Raw genomic sequence first — 22,336 nt, forward strand, 5'->3', positions numbered from 1 at the left:
GTTTCCTGGCCGCATGAGAGACCAGCGTGAAGCTAAATTGTGTGATGGCAAGCATCCCTTTTGGCTTCTTGTTGCACGTGACTCTGCCACAATCAGTGCAACACCTGCAGGACTTTCACCCCAGCCCTCATCTGATGAGCCTCCATCCCCCAGCTCTTCAGGAGCCCCAGGACAGGCAGGCATATCACTGTCTGCTACCAGAGTGGCTGTGGGCAGCAGCACACTGCGCAGCCTTGCAGAGAGGCAGATTTGACTGACGTGTCACAGAATCACAGAATCACAGAATCACAGAATCGACTGGGTTGGAAGAGACCTCAGAGATCATCGAGTCCAACCCTTGGTCCAACTCTAGTCCGTTTACTAGATCATGGCACTAAGTGCCATGTCCAATCTCAGTTTAAAAACCTCCAGGGACGGCGAGTCCACTACCTCCCTGGGCAGGCCATTCCAATGCCTGATCACTCTCTCTGTAAAGAATTTCTTTCTAATATCCAGCCTAAATTTCCCCTGGTAGAGTTTAAGCCCATGCCCCCTTGTCCTATTGCTAACTGCCTGGGAGAAGAGACCAATCCCCACCTGGCTATAACTTCCCTTCAGGTAGTTATAGAGAGTGATGAGGTCACCTCTAAGCCTCCTCTTCTCCAGACTAAACAACCCCAGCTCCCTCAGCCTCTCCTCATAGGTCTTATGTTCAAGTCCCTTCACCAGTCGTGTTGCTCTTCTCTGGACCCGCTCCAGCACTTCAATGTCTTTCCTGAACTGAGGGGCCCAGAACTGAACACAATACTCCAGGTGTGGCCTCACCAATGCAGAGTACAGGGGAAGGATCACTTCCCTTGTCCTGCTGACCACGCTGTTTTTGATACAGGACAGGATACCGTTGGCCTTCTTGGCCACCTGGGCACACTGTTGGCTCATGTTGAGCTTCCTGTCAATTAGCACCCCCAGGTCCCTTTCTGTCTGACTGCTCTCCAGCCACTCTGCACCCAGCCTGTAGCGCTGCAGGGGGTTGTTGTGACCAAAGTGCAGCACCCGGCATTTGGCCTTATTGAACTTCATCCCATTGGAATCAGCCCATTTTTCCAGTCTATCCAGATCCCTCTGCAGAGCCCTCCTGCCTTCCAGCAGGTCGACACTCCCTCCCAACTTGGTGTCATCAGCAAATTTGCTGATGATGGTCTCAATCCCCTCGTCTAAATCATCAATAAAGATGTTAAACAGGACTGGACCCAACACTGACCCCTGGGGAACACCACTAGTGACTGGCCGCCAGCTGGATGCAGCCCCATTCACCAGCACTCTCTGGGCCCGGCCCTCCAGCCAGTTCTTAACCCAGCGTAGAGTACACTTGTCCAAGCCATGGGCTACCAGCTTTTGCAAGAGTATATTATGGGAGACAGTGTCAAAGGCCTTGCTGAAGTCCAGATAGACCACATCCACAGCTTTCCCCTCATCCACCAGGGCTGGGTGCTAGAGGGCACCAGTTCCCTGTGTGGCTGAGCCTGACTGCATGTAGCTGCAGCCCCAACTTCAGGGATTAAAGGCAGCTGTGGGGACATCATCAGGAAAAACACACTTCAAGCACTACAGCAAATAAAACTTCTACCTCTTCCCATCACTGCTGCTGTGGATCCCCCTTCCGTTCCTCAACCTGTTTGTGGAGAGTGGCCCAGAAACAGTTCTGGTGTACGCAGAAATTCCCAGTGCAGACATTTCTGAAATATGTTTCCAATGTTCTGGGCTGGTGTTGGCTTCCCTTCCTCCTTTCCCTTCCATCTGGCACCGACAAACAGTGATGGGTATGGCCAATTCTCGCCCATCCGGAGACAAGCTGTGCTCCACAGCATGATTCCCAGACGGCAGTCCCAGTGCCTCCATAGTCACAACTGGGGCTCATGGCATGGGCGCAGGAGCTGAAATGGGAGTGTCCTCTCAGCAGTGCCAGCCCTGACCTTCATGGGACTTGTCTTGTCTCTGGTTCTCATTAGGTGGTACCAGATCACCTCTTCCCGGAGGCAGACAAGTAACAATGATGGTTCTGCCACTGAGAGGCCATCTCTCACAGTAAGGTGGCTCAGGTCCTCGGGGAATAGCTGTGAGAAGTTATGGAGACTATACACAACCTATAGAGGAGGTGGAGGTTCCCTATCATTGGAGGCAATGCAACAAGTGTCAGTCTCAGGGAGGACTGATCCCAAAAGAGGCTGAAAAATTATCTCAGATGATAATGATTCAGCAAATAATAAAAATTTTTTCTGCCTTCTTTCATCTATCCAAGGTACAGCCTACATACAAATTCCTATTAAAATATCATTAAAGCTCAGATATTGAATTATTCAGTGAAACCAGCTTTCTGAAACACACACTTCATGGCTGATAACACATTGCCTACCCCTGACTCACAGAAAGAATTTAACTCTGTGAGTCCATGTACCAAACCACACATGAAACTTAATTTCATACGCCACAACATAAAAACAGTGTTAAAATGTTTTTCCTCCACTTTCCACACAAAGTAAAGTGAGAAAATAAATGAAAGTTTAGTACTATATAGCAAAGTTTTAAATGATATTGGGAAGAAAAACATTCAGAAGCAGTTCAGAAGCAGTTATGAAAAGGCACTGAAAATCATGTAGAGACTGTCTGGTGGGGAAAAAACAGCCATGGAATAAAAATGGTGCCTTTAGGGAGGGAAATTGTGTTTTTATAAGGAAAAATAACCAAGTTATCTGAATTTCCGAACAAAACAGTCATGCAAACAAACAAACAAAAAAAAACCAAAACACTTCTGTAATAAAAATCTATGATACGGCATAAGAAAAAAAAATGAAACAACCATTTCTCAAAGCTCCTGCAGAAATGTATATTTAAAAATATTCAAATTAAATCAGCTGTAGTGATTCCCATATTAATACGGCATGCAACACTAAAGGCTTGCATACTTATGCATGCTATCACTGTGTCTTTAAATTAATTCAATGGATTAAATATTTATGAGGGGCAGCCAAACTTTGTTTTACTTCTTTTACATTGAGTTCAGAGTACACCTATGTGAACCAGAGCTCAGCAGAGCCGCAGAGTTGTAAATCAAAGACAGGCATCCACATCAGTCTTCATCTAGATTATGTAGATAGTCTCTGGACCAACATAACACGAAATCTTTATTTTACTCTGCTTGGATTTCTATTTTCATCTAAAAACTTTGAGGCAGTATCTGCTAGACCCCAGACACTGTATCTGAAAGCAGAAAATACTCCTTTTTATTATGCACTCCTATCCTAGAGTTACTTTTTATTTCTATAGCTGTTTCCTACTAAGTTGAAATACTATATGTGTAATTCATTCTTGAAGCTGTACCAGTATAATGAAAGTATTTCCTGTCAGGTAGATGTAACAGTATTGAGTCATACCTTATCTCAGACCATATTCAAATGCTTACATTTGATAATTTATGGAATAGATCTCCTTTCTCATAATTGATAATAAAATATGTATACATGTTTTCTCATAAGATACACCACTTAATCATATTAGAATGTGTATCTAGTGACCAGCAGTTAGGAAGTGGTATCCTGTTTCATACAAACATCTATTTTTTTTAAATGGATATTTATTATTCTACCTAGTCAGTGCATCTTATAAGTGGCATTCTAATTAGATGTTATATTATTAGGAAATAACTTGTCTGCTGAATAAGAGAAAGAATTGACAATAATCGCTTGTCCTGCCATTAAGAAGTGTTAACACTACTCTAACAGCATCCTTTTTTCTTTTGTTTTCTTACTGGAAACAATGAAAATGACACAAGAAGAAAGTAATTTGATATGTGACTCATGCCATAATATTGGAACAGTACAAACTCTAAAAAGGTGCATTTCAGTATGAAAAAGTTTGAATGGTTCTGAGGGCACACTCCATAAGTCCCATGGCACTCAGAAGATCAGTCTCAGAACTTTACATCAAAACCTACAAGCAACCCAAAAGACTGAGCCCCATTCTGTTACGCAGAGTCCATGCAGCATGATGCTGGTTAGGTCAGATCACAAGAGTTTCTTTCACAGCGTGTTTAAAAACAAAATCCAGCAGACACCTCTCAACCAGGAATACCTACAGTATTTGCTAGTATGCTGGACTCACTCAGCAGCTGGTTGCTGAGAGAATTAATTTTAGCTCTTTCAATGCCTTTGGCCACTTTGAGGATATTTTATATATCATTTTTATTTTTATTTTTTTTATTTTTTTTTTTAATTTACTATTTCTCTGTGTAGCTGGCTGGTGCAAGAAGTTGTTACCAAGATACAGTACAACTATAAAGGAATTTAAAAAAACTATGTTGGCAGGACCAATAAGTAACTCTAGAATAGCAGATGCGTATGTTAACACCCAGGAGCTTTGGTCTGTGTGCTAGGTGTAATGCAGTGAAATCAAATTAACAGTAAACATTGACTGATATGCTTAGTTATGCAGTAGGTCAGCATATGCAATTTCTTGTATGTTAACTCATACTGTAAGTTAAAAAGAAATTAAGATGCTGCATCAGTAATGCAAAAACACAGTCAAGAATGAAGATTTTTCTACATATTAGATTTTTCTTGTCTACTTTTTCTGTTTGGATATTGAATATTTTTATAGAGTACTTTCTGTATATCTCATAAAGGCTTTAATACCCAAAGTTCAAATTCCAACAACTTTCCTCATGCTGTCCTGGTTTTGCTAAAAAAAAAGTTTATTTTTTAGTGAATTTGCCTGTCAGCTAAAGCCTTCTTGTTAAATGCACTCTGCTGAAAGGCTCGGTACATGTTTTGGTAGACATAGGAATGGAATGCGAGGTTGTGGTAAGTATGGATGCACATCTCTCAAGAGGGGCAACGAGAAACACGTGACCAAAAACTGACCAACTGAGTATAACATCACATTCACATGACACTTCATATACAAGTGGGAGATCACGAGGATCTCATCCCTTTTCCTTATGGTTGACAGGAGAGGACCTTGCAAGTCGTCTCTGTGAACTGAGGCCTAGTGACCTACTGAATCCAGTTCCGGTTGGCTGCAGAGTCCAGTCCAGGACTTCAGGTGCAAGCCCTACATCTGCTGGAGCAGTTGCCTGGACTTTCAAGATTGTTTTTGTATATTTTGTATTCTTTTTCTCTATTTTATCAGTAACATTAGTAAAACATTTTTAATTTTTTCAACTCTCTTCTCTCTGTCCTTCTTTCCCTCCCAATTGTCTGTCCTTAGTGGGAAGGGAGGAGAAGGCAGGGCTGAAGGGGAAAGTGGAGGGAGAGGGGGTTAATAATATATCTGCCATGGTTTTATTGTCACCCCTCAATCAAACCTTGACACATGCCTGTTGTCACCCCTCAATCAAACCTCAACACATGCCAATAACCTACCTGTCTCCCCATGGGCTACTTATCTAAAAAAGTAATGTAGAGTCAGGTCTCAGTACAACATACACAGAGCTCTTTTTACTTACCATATAAGTGCAGGAGCACTTAAAGTGAGGTACCTGGGGGTACTTAAATGGGGAAATACAACAGAAGTTTAGTCTTACAGAATTCCTTTATGGTTCCTCACTCAAGTAAGAACTTGATCAGAGTTTGGTCGTGGTAGCAGGCTTCCATTTGATCAATTTGCTTTATCATGAACTAATGGGCTATGGACATAAGCTTGCCATTGCTTTAAATAAAGGTAACCCACTCTATTTAGTTAGAAGAAAAAAAGCTAAGAAATTAATTGGATCATATTTTCAAATAAGCTGCTTAAGTCAGCATGTTTGTCTGCTACGTTTGAAGGAAGTATATATTCACTTGAAGTGCTAGAGCAAGGAGAAACACAAAAATAAGGGAAGTGGGTTGAAAGGGAATTCGAGGAGGCAACAATGGAGTACAGAAAATCACAACCAGCTGCAAAATGGTTGCTTTAATATGGGAAACAAAGTTTTCATATGTGTTTCTCCCTGTTCCTTTCATCAGCACTCATCTGGGATGAAAGCAAACAGTAGGCAATATAAAAGCAAAATAAGCTTTTTTCCCATACATCAAGCTAGAAACGTGCATGAGTCTCCAAACGGAGAGAAATCCAAAGCATTCTGAGGCCCATCGTCTCTATTAAAAATTACAAATTATCAAAGAGTAGCTTAATTTTAATTCACATTTAAATATTTTCTTACAAATTTAAAAATTCAAGTAAACCCATATTAATTATGAGAAAATGTAGAAGTATCCTTTGTTTCAGGGCAAATAAATTTATAACGTCAAATTTTACGTGCACTGATTTCTTTGAGCTTGAACGGCTTAGATTTTCACCTGCAATTTTGCTTTTGAATAGCAGGATAAGGAATAAAAAAACTTAGAAATTATGAAAAATACCCCTGGTAAATTTAGGGCCTTCCATCTTTTTCTGATGGATTTTAAGCAATATGCTCTTTTCAGTGCAGGATGTTTAACTGAATTAGAAGACAAACAAACTCAGTTTTGTCATCAAAATATGTTATCATTTACACTTTAGAAAAGCTATCTAGTAGCAAGCGTATTTAAGCAACCAGGTTGTAGATTATTACTTCACTGGGAGGGTCAATTATCTTAAAAAAGACTGGAGGTAACATAGCATTTTGTGATTTTAATCTGCAATAGGTTATTGTAAAATCACCTGAGGGTGAACATAATCAATTTGGAGCATCGAAGCAACATTTACTTTGTACTAAAACTCAAAACCAACCTCAGGAAATTCACCAGTGCACTCAAACAGAACAGTAACACACAGAACAATAAAGGTAGCATTCTTCAGAGGTGATTAAAAGAATGGCACTTGGTATAAGATATCTACAGAAGTTTTTGCATGTGCTGCTATGAACTACACTGCGTTCAGTTCCATTAAGAGAATAAAATGAATTTACCACCAACTGACCCACAAATACGTGTCCAAAGTTTTATGGAAAGAAGGAAAAATAATACTTCCCAAATTTAGAACTCAATATAAAACCTGTGCCTGTGCATTCAGAGCAGATATGACAATGTACTATAAAAGTATTCAGACATATTATTTAGTAAACTCCTATGCTGTGTGTCTGCAAGTCCTTATTCTGACACATAAATTGTGTATTACTCAACACCACTCAAAGAAGCTGCTGAGAGGTCACTTCTCTGAATTTCTTATATCTGACAGAAAAGAACTGACATCATTAAAATGCAAGAAAGTATGCACAGCAGAATGCTGCCTCCTTGTTCGTTTGGTGTAGATGGGTAACTGACAAAAGATTCTTGATTTTATTTGAATGCTCTGACTTTTCAGAGAGGAAAATATATTTTAATATATTGGGTCTGCCTAGAAAGAATTAATATTGTAACTTGACATTTATGTCTACATTGTTCAAATATATTCAAAATTGTTCTTAATATTGACTTACAGAATCCTAAGATCTCACATTGTGTAATTAACTTGGCTTATAGCCATGAAACCATACTGGAGCTTCTTGTCATTAAAGGTGCCAGTGAAGAAAAGCATGTAATGGATCTAGTAAGAGAAAAAAAAAAAAGAGAAGGTTTTTTTTCATTATGAAAATCAGACAGATTGGACTTTTTTTCCCCTCTTCAGCACAGAATCAATAAATCAAGCGAAGTTATGAACATTAGTAGAATGACTAATATCAATGTATCTCCTGTGGTGACCCATGCCAGCTTCATTCCCCAAAATGCATATTTGTGGTTAGTTTGCAACTATTAGTACTAGACAAGAAGTCTATTTCTATAATGAATCAAAACTAGTTTCACGAAAAATCTACTTTTATCCTGACCCATATTCACATGCAGATTTAAATCAGGAGAACATCAGTGTAAATGAAAGACCACTCAGGTGGGATTGAAGAGACAAGAATCTTCAGTGAAAAAAAAAAGACAAAAAACAGAACTAAAACAACATTTGCCTGGAAATAAATAAAGTGTTTAGGTTGAAATATTTTGGCAATAAACTTAATTGTTGAATGATTACAAGGATTTGTACAACACTGTGAACATGGTGAATGTGAGCTTGAGTATGACAGTGGTAGCAGTGTTGCTAGGATAACACTAAAGATGTATTTATAGAGTGCATTCAACCCTAGGTACTTCAAGCCTAAATGTAAGCATTTAACAAGAAATCTGTACTCACACTACCTCGTCTTTGCTGTTTCTGCACTGACATGTATGAGCTGGGTCCTTCTGCGGAATGTCTCCAGAACTCTTGCCTATCCATCAAAAAGGACCTATCCACTCCCACAGCATCTGGGCAGAAAAGAGTGTCAGAAAACCCTAAGAATTTGAATGAGCTTGTCTGCAAATTCAGTGTCTTCTAAAGAACCCTTTTAACTCCTTTTGTCCCTCTTTCCTTCCCCATTTGTACAAGCAAACATAGAATCAAAACACAAGAAAAAGATACGTAAAAATATTGTATGTGCACACTACGTAGGTGTGTCAAAATCCTTGGGAAGGTTTATAAGAATTAATAATTAGAGGATAAATCAGTACCTAAGTAGCATAAAGTATGAAGGATAAACCAAAATTAAGGAAAACAATACCTGAAAAAGTAAGTGGAAACTAAAACTTTATGGTTAGGACACCAAGATGCAGAACAAATGGGAATCATCATGAGAATGTCCAATATATGAGAACAGTAGCTGTAATCTGAGAACAAGTAGACAGAAAGTCTACATTATGCAAAGCACCCTGTAAGGATGTTGAAGCAGATAATCTCACCAAAAGTCAAACTGAGCATACTCTTCAAAAATCATTCCAACAGTGTAAAAACAAATGTGAATTTGGGGTGCATACAAAGAACCTAAATCATAAATCCTAAACAGATCTTGTAGGGTCTGTAGAGCCTAAACTCTAATGTCTCAGGTCTACCACAACAGAAAAAGCAGATAAAGAAATCAATGGAAATGTGTCAAGTAGCCAAAATTAGCAGCCACAGTCATTGAGCTTTAGACTGGAAAAAATATAAGAAAATGAAGTTCCTGTTCTGAGTACAGAGTGAAGAAAAAAATCAAGAACTACTTCTGCAAAGCAAGAACTGAGAATCAACCTACAAGTCAGACTTTACTGAACATCAGAATACAATTAGATAGAGGATTTTCAGTTTCCTTTATTCTGTTCTAAGTATGGGCAATTTATCATTTGCTTTGTGACCTTTCACTATCTCCTTTCCCTTTAATTTCTGAATGGGTTTCCAGATGGTCACCCATCCAAGAAACTTCTTCTGTACTCAAAATAAGCAAGTTTTTATTTTTACCAGAATTTAGTGGACTACGTTCTTCTGTTTTATTCAATTGTAAAGTTAATCTAAATATGACATCATAAGTATTTAAGCAGTTTATATTCATGTGATCCAATTGTTCTTTATCAACACAATGAAAACACCTTAAAAACAACACAAGTATGGAGAAAATACTTGGACTAAATGAAATTAGTCAATTTACTCTTCAGTGAATTCACTGTGACATTTTGTAATTTGAAGCTAGTTGTGTCATTTTCGTTGGGTTAAAATTCAGGTAATGTTGATGAAAGGCTGCCAATCAAAATAATTTCTGTCTGAAAACAGTTTACCTGCAATTGCTGCAAGGAATAACTTAATCTACACTAACTATAAGAGATTAAGCAGTAATTCTTTTTTCTCTCTCTTTTTTTCCTCATTTGTTTGACATTTCTACATTTGGCAGTACACGGCTTATTGACAAAGTAACTGTTTCCAGTATACACTCAGCTTGTTAGTCAATTCATGTGTTGCTGGCATGTGTCTTATGCACAGCAACAGAGAAGAAAAATTTGAAAATGCCCAGGAACGAGTGACTGCAAGCTCATAAAAACTGGCAGAATTATGAAGCAGGCATAGAATATGAAATAACTTTGATTTTGTAGGCAAATAGATTCAAGTTTTAGTTCGTGATTGTTTGTTGTTTGTTTTTGTTTGTATTTTTTTTTCAGCTTTGCTTTTCCTTATGAACTATTTTTAGAATATCTCCATCCAGAGCTTTAAAGAACATTTAACAACATTAAATAGAAATCCGTTTGGCTGTTTCCCAAGTAAAAGCAGATTTTCATTGAAAAATACGAAATCATGAAAATTATGAAAACAAGCTCAACAAACTTGTGATAATAAGGTACCAGTGGTTCCAGCAGCCCACTTTAATCATGCCAGATCAGTAGAGTGAGGAGGGATAAGACATTTGGGTGGCTTTAAGAACTCCCAGGGTTCTGTTTCTGGAGCAAACTCCATCCCAAAGCCTGGCATTCCAAGTTTTCCCTGAGCTGCATCTCAAGAACAGTCCCATTCTGTGGACTGTCCTTTGACTAGGAACTTTAAGGTTTGTTGTCACAAGGCCTGGAAACCTGGAGCTGAAAATCCATGGGACTCTCAGCTGCAGTAGTGGCTCTCTAGGTAGTTAAGATAACAGCTTTCAGTCTTCTGCACTTCTTGATGAAGAACTGCCTCCTGTGCTTCAGCAATGCTGTATAACTCTGAGATTTCTCTAAGGTTTTATTTTATCAGCTCCTTAGTGACTAAAGAAGTAACAGGAAACCAAAACACAGAAATCCTGAGAAACCTTGAAGCATTCTGATTTTTTTTTTTTTTTTTTCAAAATAGACTATTTAATGATCGAGAATATATTTGTTTACATTTTCCTTCTGTTGGGTATTACTTTTATATAAATGTTCAGCTTTAAATAGCAAAGGAATTTTCCAAGGAATAAATAATTTGACCTTTTCCCATAACAAGTAAGAAACATGTATCTCTTCATACTATAAAATATGTTGAGCAACTTAAGCTAGAGAACAGAGGGTAAAGAATCCAAAAAGCAGAAAAAAGTGCTACAAAAATATATAATTTTTCATCTTTTTGATTGTTGTCAACTGCAGATGTAAATATTCTGACCATGGAGAGGCTTTCACAAGAGATTAGCATTTCTGAGTTGTCCCATTGGCAGCTGTGAAACTATTCATGACACATACACGGCTGTAGGCGTAGAATCACGGAATATTAAGTCTGTAAAAAAGCTCAAGAAGTCTAATCTGGCACCTTGCCTCACACAAGGTCAATTTTATCTTTGTCATTCCTGGCTGATGTTTATCGAACCTATTAATAAAGGTGTCCCATGATAGCAGCTACAGTTTTTCCCAGCAATTCTGTTGCTTTCAATATCTTTATCACCAAAATGTTCTTCATAACATTTAATCCAAGTTCTTTCATACTGGAATCTTATCTAATTAACTTCTTATTTTATTCATCATGGACATGGTGAGCAAGTTACTCTCTTTCTTTTTGCAAAAGCTTTTTCTATACCAGAAGGTCTGCAAATAGGTGCCAAAAACTGGGGACAAACTTTCTTCAATTTATTTAGCAGTAGTTAGCCAGAGTTGATAAATACCTAGGTTGGGAGATAAAATTTAAAACTTTGCAAAACAGTAGCTATAAGAAAACTGTAGGAAACAATGCTGACATATGCCAACAACTCATCAACTAAGAGTTTGACAACTCTGCATCTTGCAAAGCAAAGAGAATAGGAGGGTGGGGAGGGAGTTGTATTTGGGTGAATTTTTTCCCTTTTTTTTTTTAATGCTCATTTTCTGATTGAAAGATAACAAGACAGCAACCTTGGATGCCAGAACATTTAGTAAAAACTAGTTTTCTATTGGAAATGACTTTTAATGGAATAATTTTGACCAGCCACATCACAAAGATTCACAAGAGAATGTCCCTGTCCATCTTCATTAGCACCTGAAAATTTTTAGCATCTTCCTTCAGCAACAAAACAATAAAGTTTAATTTTAGGTGAGAACTTCACCATGTATTTTGAGTACCTATATGACACACTTAAAAAAAACTTTAGCATTTTGAGATATTTTTTGAAACTGTCTTGGAAATTTGAGGTTGTGCCTCTGCTTACAGCTGTCTACTTAGTTTTTCATGAAGGGAGCCAATGGCACATCTGTTAGATGGTCTACAGTGATTTATATTTCATTCAGGGACGCACCAAAAGCAGATGTGTTTGACCAGATAAAATCTTAACTTACTTCAGAAAACTCAACCCAAAGATGTAGGAAGGACCACATAGAAAATAAAAAGGGTGGGGAGGGGTGGTGCAACAAAACTGAAAACCTGGGAAGAAAACTCTCAGGTAAATATTTTGTCCTTGCCTCCATATATAAGCTGACTTGTTGTGGCTAAATTTAATCACTGAAAAACATCTATCACAAATCTCAAAAAACCCCACAAACTATCATAAATGTCAACATTGATAAATGTGACAGGAGCTCTCGACCCCCTTGACCAGGCTGTCAGTGGTTTGGTACAGGATCAAAGAAGGCAGAGGCCTGAACCTCCAGTTCACCCACAAAGGAACAGAGTGGTAGAGTGAGCACCAGTGCATAAGAGCTTGGAACACAAATCATGCAAAATACATGTGAATAGTGGGTGGCTTTTCCAAGACTCATTTATCAAGGAACAAAGAAGATTGTGGGTAAAAGGAGTCTCATGTATACCTTTCCTACCACATATAATTTGACCATGAGCCAACCATTTCGTTCATAAATATCACAGCCTAGAAGAGCCTTCTTTGAACTCTCCCTGCTAGGCACCATGGCTGCATGTCAGTGATCTCCCCTTGAACTGGGGCATCTCTTAAGGTTGGTCCTCAAGGCAGAGAGACCTTTTACCAATGACAGATCTTTGGTAAGCGATCAATGTCACATATAATCTTGTAGTATTATAAATCTGAGTTTGCCTTGGTAACCTTGACGGCATGCTGAGTTCATACTTATGAAACATTACTCAGTGGGATGGTTTTCCTTACCCTTTACACCTCTGGTCTCTGTGAGAAACATTCTAACTCGAGGCTAACTCAATTTTCCACTATATATTTCCTCTATGCAATAATGGATAAGGTGAAACTTGCCATTGAACTTGTTGAACCTTGTTAAACTACTGTTACTTTGCTAAATTCCATCAAATTCATTGACCTCTGTCAAATTATTATTTTACTTCAATAAAACATATTGCTGTTTTTCTCTTTTGAGTGAGATGCATTCCACTCATTCCATGACAATAACAATTTAAGGCATAGCTTGATTTTTCTAAATTCTACACATACAGCTTGCCCTAAGTATATACTTAAGAATTATAATGTTCATAACCTTAAAAATATGAGGGAAGTTAATCTCTGAAATTTAAGTGCATTGTAAAATAAAACTCAAAGCACGATACAACCATATGTATTTTAGGCACTTGTCTTATATACCTAAACAAAGTGTCAGACTGTCTCAACTCCAGTCCCAGCAGAATTTTATCCAGAGAGCATTCAATAAAACTGACTATAGCATGAATATACTCTGTAGTCTTGATTTTCCCTGGTATGATGAGCCAGTGAAGCTTGACTCTTACCACCGTTGCTGAGCTCTGGACATTCTTAGTAACTTCTAAAGATACTCTCACAACATACACAGAAAAGGAGCTCAATATCAGTGTGTAGAAGAGCTCACTCATGCCTTATTTACAATCTTGTCTTACTTTAAGCAGGATGAATCTCAAACTAGAGAAACCCAAGGACTGCTTTATTATAAATTAACTTTTGTTACCTATAAAGGCCTGAAAACATGAATAGAACTCTTATCAGATATTGTCCTTTTTGTTACAGAAAGAAGCAGAGAAGACAGCTGTTTTTTTCACCTCACTAAAAATGCAGAAAACCAAAATCCTGGCAGTCTAACACTAGCATAATCAAGTTAAATATCTTAGAAACACCTTAAACAGAGGGTATGCCGCAATTTACTTTACTGGCTAAAGGGATTTGGAGAATGAATGTCAGGACAAACTGAAACAGTCATTAGCTTTATTGTCAACATTTCAAGCCACAAATATTCTCCTGAATCATCATTCAGAAGACCTGTATTTTTAATGATTTCCACTACTGATACGTCAGTCTTATAAGCACTGAACAAGCCTCTGTTGCAAGTCTGTGTTCTCCTTACAATTATTTATAGACATTATAGAAAAGTTTTAAATGTCATATTTGATTTGTATTTTATTTGAAATAGAAATAAGCAGCTCACACAGGTTTAATAATTTAACCAGTTGTTTGGTTTGAAACATTAGGGCATGCGGCTTGCATGTCAAAATACCCTCTTTGGAACTGAACTGTTTAGTAAGTCCTAAATGCAGTTATTCCAATAGTCATTCTAAGGCAAACTGTTTTTTCTTCTAGCCTTTGCTTGCTACGGTACAATTCCAAATTTGATCTTGTGGCTGCACTCCCTTGATTGTTTTTGGTGCAGTCTTTGCATAAATTGAAAACAAAGAATGCAAAAAAGTGATTTTTCCCTTCCAGCCACTGCATTATTTCCAAATGAAAGATTCCAGCATTCTTTTGGTGCTGAGTATAGTTTTAAACAGTTAGACAAATACACCAGGTCTCCAATTTACCTTTCCAAAGAAAACACATATTTTGCTAGACAACTAGCCACAGCTGAATTTGGTCCTGATCAGATACCACTGTCAAACTACGGAACCTGTAGAAAGAAGTAAAATTACTCTAATTGCACCTAGTAATTAGAAAAGAACACAGGTAGCTGGGAGAAAATTGCTAGGGAGGGAAACAATTTAACACAGGAAAGAAAATGTGTTAGAAAGCAGACTCGGAAAAGAGCAAAATCAAAACAGCGCAGAAGCGATGAGGCATGCCCTTCTTCCCAGACGCTGCAATCAGAAGGTCGAGTCAGGGCCACTTCTCCCATATAATAACGTGATGGAATCTTTCCAGATGTCTGTGGGAGATATATCATGGCATACTTGGTTGTAGCACTCGCAGCAGAACGTGCTGTAAGCTTTGCCATAGTTCAGCAGAGGGGTTGGTTTGAAGGAGCCTTTTGCCCTGCTATTTTATCCTGAGAGCAACGGTTTAGTACTAAACACTACAAGCAGCAGAAGCAGATCCTGATGCCAGGGGAATTTAAACGATCCTGGGCAAAGCTGCAAACAGTGCTCTATAAATCACAGTGAAAAGGTTGTAAAAAAATAATTCAGATCATTCTTTCCCCAATCCCAAACTCAGTCATCAAGTAATAAAGTCCAGCAGCTATTTCTTTTTTCTTTTTGATACAATCACCTACTTAGTGAATAAAGGGAATGCAATATATGTATCTGGAGTCTAATAAAGTGGTTGATACGGTACCTTGCAGAATTGTACTGAAAATTATTTCCCAATGACTTGCAGAAGAACATTGTCACATGGATTGAGAGCTGACTGTAAAATAAAGGCTCAAAGTATTAAATTTGGAGTGTAGAGGGGAATATTTAATAGCATTCTGTAGAGATTCATACAGTTTAACGTCTTTATTAGCAATGTGGATGTGAAAGTAAAAATACGTTAATGAAATATGCAGGTGAGAATAAATTAAAACTTGAGGTGAACACCAGAGAGCACAAAGGTATAATACAAATGGGACCGAGTGAGATTAAGGAATCAGGCAGAAAATTGCAAAATGAGATTCAAATAGGAAAAATACAAACTAATGTTTGAGGAAAATAATGTAAAATACAGATGTTCAAATAATCTGAAAAGCTAGGATGAAGTGTAATGCTGAAAGAAGACTTCACAGTAGTAGTTTCTCAAAAATTGAGTAAAAACTTACGGTGTAGCATGGGTCAGATCATTTCAGTTCTGTTCGAGGCTTCCTTTTTCATATGGTGAAGAAACTGTAGCAGGTGTGACTTGGGTGCTGCAGCCAACAGACTCATCGGACTCAGAAACACTTAACATCTTTAAAAGTGAAAAAAAAAGATTATCTGTGCTCATTCCTGTAGCTGAAAATATAGTGACAAAGAGTGTATGGCTTCATTCTGTCTTGTCAGTGACATAACTATAACCAGCAACAACAACAAAATACTATACATCAAGATGATCCAAGGAACTAGACCTGAAAAAATGGAAGAGAGAATTTCCACCACAATCAAGACATGGTTTGATTCATTTGTGTAACCAGACTGCTCTATTTCTGTGGCCCTCTGGATGAAGAAGTGATTATGTGATTTTAGGTTAGATGCTGTTTATATCACAGGGATTACATCACTATGATTATGTAATGTGATTTTAGGTTATGCAGAATACTGCATTTGATTCAGATCTCGTCACAGACTGTTCTCTGACGTAACAGAGATCTGGGAATCTGCAGATACGTTTTACAAGACCAGAAGGGAAAACTGCTTTTGGGAACTTATCAGAAGGTGCTGGAACGTGTCGGTAAATCAAGTGCACATGAGACAATTAGAAAAGCCATCTTTAATCCCTGAAAAATATGTAGAGGACAAATTATCTCATGTCTTAAAGAACTAGCAAACATTTGAATATGTTATTTTAACAATAGTTGCTTTATTCAGTAAGTATCACTTTTTTTCTTTTTAATCCCATATTAATTCTTACCCTCCCTCCTGCACCTAAATTAATAATTCTGAATCAGAACTAGATATTTTCTCAGGTATAATAATTAGCACTTGTTAAAGGCCTTCAAATTCTCTAGGCTCTGTCTCGTTGAGATTATTAAATGAATCTTTCACTTACCTTCTGGTTATTTTTCAATTTGTTTGAAGATGGACGCAATTAAATCTGTTTCGTAAAAGACGAATTCTTCTACTAAGGAGCAGTTTACAGCTCACACCTCCAAGTATGCGTTCCATGAACGCAAAGTAGTTTGCATCACACAAGCTGTAGCAAAGTGTTTCTATTCTGCTTTTTTTCCGCAGTGCTCACCAGCTTTCAATGCTTTTGTCTCCATGAACTCTTCTGCTTTGAAATTCCTACAGATCTTTCTGATGCTGCCTGACAGCTGTTCATATCTAAACATATTTCTTTTGGTTGCTCACTGTAAACAAGACTGTGAGATAAGGGGGACTGGAGTCCTTTACATATGGCCAATGCTTTTGTCCTCTGCACTCACACAAAGGACACCATGAAAATTGCTTGGAAGCCAACTGGTTCAGACTTAACAGCATATTATTTAGCAAGTTGACAGCAGAAACCATGGCATGCTGGTTAAGTATTAAATTGGTGAGGATGCAAAGCAGAACAGTGACAAGGAGAAATAGCTGAGATAAGAAAATTAGTGCATAAGTTAGTTTTATTTTTTTGAAGGGGAATGAGTTTTTGGTGTTTTGTAGTCTTTTTTTAAGCTTACAAGTTAATTACTCTGTCCCCATTTCCAGGTTTTCTTCTGTTTGACAGAAATAAATTTTCAGTCATAATAGTAAGAATATATTGTATTTTGAAGTAACATATGAAATGTTGACATTTCTTGAGATAATGGGATTTTGAGAAGCAGATTTCAATTTTTTATTTTTTTTTTTAAGTGCATAACATGAAGGAGTATAGATGCAGGTGATATACTTTGCCTCTTTGGAAGCTTCAAAACAGATTGTTACTTTACATAATCAAGTCATTGGTATCCAGTGATGAGTAACTATGTAAATTGTGGAGAAACATTTCTAAAATAAAACTGTAAACATGTTGAATTGTTATTGCACAGTTTAGTGGCACAAATTACTTTGGGTTCTTAAACACTATTTCTTCATCTTTCAAATGTGACAAATAAACAAGTTAATCAGTAATGTGGTAGTCCCAGGCAGATGTCTTGATACCACCTCAGTAAGGTAGGCTGGTAGTGAAGGCTGTATGTAGAAACCTACCATACATTGGTACTGTGGCTAGCAGTAAGGTGGCTTGAAACTGCAAAGCACTATTCAAGTTTATTCTGTCTTGAACTGTCTAAGACATGTACTACTTTTTCTGCATATTAGTATTTGCCTTATTGCTCAGATACTGATTGTCTTTATTAATAAATTTCTGAGAGATCACAGATGCTGTAGGGAATATTTAAGATTTGCATAGATATATTCATTCTGGAAATAGCATTGAACTTTGTTCATTACCTTTCCCAGGAATATGAGCTCTTACTACCATAGAAAATATTCTGAGTGTTCCAAAGTAATTGTATGTTTCCACACATTTTCCAAAATAGAAAACTGAAAAAACACTCAAGAATGAGGTACAAGTATCCACAAAGAACAACATGAAAAAACCCCAAACAAAGAAACTCTGCCTTAAACTTCCAAATCCAAAAGTAAAACTAGTTTTTTTGTACCACATGCATTAGACACAAATAAGGCACATAAAGCATGTAAGAAGAAATATTTCTTAACCAGATTGCAAGTTTAATCAGTGTTTATGACAGTTATCCAGGCTTAAAATATATACTTAGGCCCAGAAGCAAGTAAGCTGATATTAAAAGTGCATGACCTGGGGAGGAGGTTAAAATATTGAACCAATTGAATGATTTTATATTATTTATTTATTTATTTATTATTATTATCATTATTGCGAAGCTTTTCTACCACTTAGCCGCACTGTTTCAAGGACATTAAAATTATCTCTTTTCCCAATTACACCTTGAACAATTTTCACAAGCTGATGTCATACTAACTTGTGATCTTGTTGCTAGATTATCTACATCTCTCTCAAATAACAGTGGCAATGTTTTTACTCACAAAAATAAAGTTCACTCACATAAAGTTTGCAAAAAGAAAAACCTTTTTCCTGTCCTTAGATATCTGTACCTTTTTGTCACTCCAGTCAAAACCAGCCATTCCTTCTTGACTAGTGTAATACACACTTACTTCTATGGAATCAAGATGATTATTTTCCTTTTGGTGTTTTAGATATGGGTGCTTTTTCAGTGTCATCACTATGGTGACATATTTCAGATTCTTCAATTCACAAATAATATATATTTTTTAAACACTCATTAATTGATCAGAATTCCCCAAATGCTTTTTCAGCCACTTTACATATTTGTTAATGAAAAAAAAATGCATTAGTGTTTTTTAGATAGACCTTGCTATTCACATTTCATGTTTTTATAAAGTGACCTGCTACCATACAAGATAATGATGATGAGACAGTCTAAGGATAAAACAAGCTTGGAAGACACTTGGCAGAGAGAGGTTCTTCTTCCCCTATACTCTGCCCTGGTGAGACCACATCCAGAATATTGTGTCCAATTCTGGGCCACCCAGTTCCAGAAGGACAGGGAACTGCTGGAGAGAGTCAGCACAGAGCAACAAAGACGATTAAGGGAGTGGAGCATCTCCCTTATGAGGAAAGGCTGAGAGAGCTGGGTCTCTTTAGCCTGGAGAAGAGGAAACCGAGGGGTGACCTCATTAATGTTTACAGATATATATAAAGGGTGAGTGTCTCGAGGATGGAGCCAGGCTCTTCTCAGTGACAACCAATGATAGGACAAGGGGTAATGGGTTCAAACTGGAACATAAAAGTTTCCACTTAAATTTGAGAAGAAACATCTTCTCAGTGAGGGTGACAGAGCACTGGAATAGGCTGCCCAGGGAGGTTGTGGAGTCTCCTACTCTGGAGACATTCAAAACCCACCTGGACACCTTCCTGTGTAACCTCATCTAGGTGTTCCTGCTTCAGCAGGGGGATTGGACTAGATGATCTTTTGAGGTCCCTTCCAACCCCTGACATTCTGTATATTCTGTGGTTCTGTGACATATATTATTAAACCAATGGGAAGTGATCAGTTAAAGCAGCAGATGCTGAGGAAGGAAGGCATATTTTACTTGCAAATACAGCACAAGCTGGCAAGTAAACATGTTTTAATACTATTGAAATGTTATGTTAGTACTTTGTGAACATTTGCAGGATAAGTCCATACACCAAAACACTCCTGCTATAAGGACTTCTGCAAGAATACTCCTGTAAGGAAGGAATAGAATTACTGCTCTAACAAAGGAGATACTGTGAACTTGTCAGAAATATTGTTGAATTAATGGACACATGATTTCTAGTTGCTACATAACTTGTAGTAAATAAATATAAATTTATTTAAATTTCAGAACTGTATGTAGTGAAGACCTAGTGGAAATACATATTAAAATCGAAGTTTAAGATCCTTTGTTAAATATTTGATTGTGTATGGCCGACATTATCTGGTTTTACTTTTAAAGCAATAGAGTTTCTATTGAAGTATATAGCACTCATCTTTTTCCTTCATTTTATTGTTCCAGACCACTTTCCAGATAATTTACAAATATTAAACACTCAATTTTGAGATCTGAAAATTTATTAATGGTTTACGGGTATGTTCTCTGAAATAAAAAATCTTAGTGTCTCAGGACACGAAAACAACTTGGAGTTGGGGAAAATATCTGGCAGGGCTAATTCCGTTGAAGTTCTATCCCTGTAAGACATGGAAAGAACTTCAGATTTTGCAAGTGAGGAGAAATGAATTTGAAACAGAGGTAGCAGCAAGAATTCCAAATTGTTACCAGTCGTCTTCAGTGTGTCCCCAAGACTTAAGGGAAAGGACAAAGGCAAAGGTGAAAAATGATGAGAAAGGGTAAAAAGAGGGATCTAAGAAATGATGTCACATGTCAAAGAGATCCTTACCATAAACAGGGAAGCAAATGGAAATCCATGCTATAGATTGTCTGATGACTTAAAATCAATGTAATAAAGACAAGAAAAAGTATAGCAGTAATAAAAAGGAAAATTAACACATTTAATAGCCCATGTCACATAGATTATAGTTTTTTTGTTTTTTTTTTTCAGTTGGCAGAAATATTCAGCATTGATGTAATCTGTAAAAAACAAGCTTCTAATTACTAAAATATATGTTTATAGAATTTAGGATTACAAAGTAAAAAAAAAAAAAAATCCAAAAGACTGCTTAAACTGACATGATTCTCTCTTTTGAAATTCTTCAGACAAGACAGGACAGTAAATCAGTCTGAGAATTCCCCCATGACTCTAATGAGATTATAGACCAAAACTTGAAGATAGAAGTAACCTTTTGTGTGTCTCTCAGATCCTCAAAATTACAGGAGAATTTGATTGCATGGCAAGACAAATCACTGTAAAACTTACATTCCCTCCTGCACAGGCACAGTACCAAAGTATAAGTATTATGTTATTAATTGACACAAGAGGATTTTCTTTCCCTCTTTCCTGTGTTCACATGTCTAGGACACACACTGTTAGTGATCTAACATTTAACTATCTGAAGTTCAATTGAAAAATATTTTTCAGTTAAGTAGATAGTATACCAAAATTTAAAATACAAACTACCTTTGACTACACTAAAGAGAATAATTTTTCACTTATGAAAACTGTTTAGTCATAACAATTTTCATTTATGCTGTTATATTTTGCATTGTATATTTTCGTCAAATTAATTTGTCATAATATTGATTTTGTGATGAATATCAAGACACACAATGGGTAGTACAACATTTTTTCTCACAGGACAAGTCACCCTCTGGAAGATAACAAAGAGAGCATTCCATATGAGAGGAACTGCTAAACATTTCTGCTTGAACAGTTATTCTCCCTATCTATAAAATATATGGTAAGAATATCACAAATGCTGTATTATTTTCTCAGCCCACTTCTCATAAAATCTCTGTTTTTCCACTGCCCTATACACTAGTTAACTGCCATATAAAACCGTTAATGTTGTAGGCATTTTTTTTTTCTATCAAAGGCAGCAGCTTTGTAAAAGAGAAACAGTACCACTTTTCAATCAATTGAGTTACTTTTCTGTTAGCAGTATATCCAATTTTATCGTACATACAAATCTAGCAAAAATTTGAGAGGTGTTTCTTTGGAGACCAAGGAGAAACCTGACATGTGTTAAGTATTTTGGTAATAATTTCTCTGAAACAGTCTAGTGTCCTGATTCTTTTAAGCAGACAAACTAACTTATTGGCCAAATGCAGAAGAGGCATAACTGTATGGGTCCGTGGGGGTGGACAGGAAGAGAGAAAAGAGGAAAGTGAATGGGTTTTGCCCAATTTAAATTCTAGAAGGTGATAGTTTTATTTCATTGTACCAAAATAACTTCAATTCAGCCTTTCTTACTTGCAAATATCATAACAATGAAAATGTTTGTTGCTCATACTTTATGCTCAAAGTCAGAAGTATAACTAGGACTGATGCAATCTAATGCATACATTGTATGCATTTGGTTTTCCTCCTTTAGTTCGTCATGTACCATGGTACAAGGCTTTTTGGGTGGTGAAAAAATTAATACACAAAATAAATTAATAAAAGAGAAAAATCCATAATCAGGTTTTGATGTTACTAGTAAGTCAGTGAAATTGAAAGATATCTATTATGTGGTTTTTCATAATATAAAAATATTTTTTACTGCTTATTTTAGGGATTTTTTTTTTGTTGTTCCATAGAGTGGTGGAAGAAGCAGTGCAAATATTATCTGTAGTTCTTGTATTTCAAGCAGTG

General features: G+C 37.0%; 1 long non-coding RNA gene across 1 annotated transcript; it reads right to left on the reverse strand.

Annotated features, from left to right (window-relative positions):
- Nucleotides 1–1,464: 1,464 nt before the first annotated feature.
- LOC135579590 (uncharacterized) lies at nucleotides 1,465–18,019 on the reverse strand. Its single transcript, XR_010473016.1, has 4 exons — nucleotides 16,589–18,019; nucleotides 15,663–15,790; nucleotides 8,157–8,264; nucleotides 1,465–7,518 (listed from the first exon to the last, which is right to left on the reverse strand). It is a non-coding gene; the product is annotated as an uncharacterized LOC135579590 (long non-coding RNA).
- Between the last annotated feature and the right edge of the window lie 4,317 nt (nucleotides 18,020–22,336).

The sequence above is a fragment of the Columba livia genome, chromosome 1, assembly GCF_036013475.1.
Source record: "Columba livia isolate bColLiv1 breed racing homer chromosome 1, bColLiv1.pat.W.v2, whole genome shotgun sequence".
NCBI lineage: Eukaryota > Metazoa > Chordata > Aves > Columbiformes > Columbidae > Columba > Columba livia.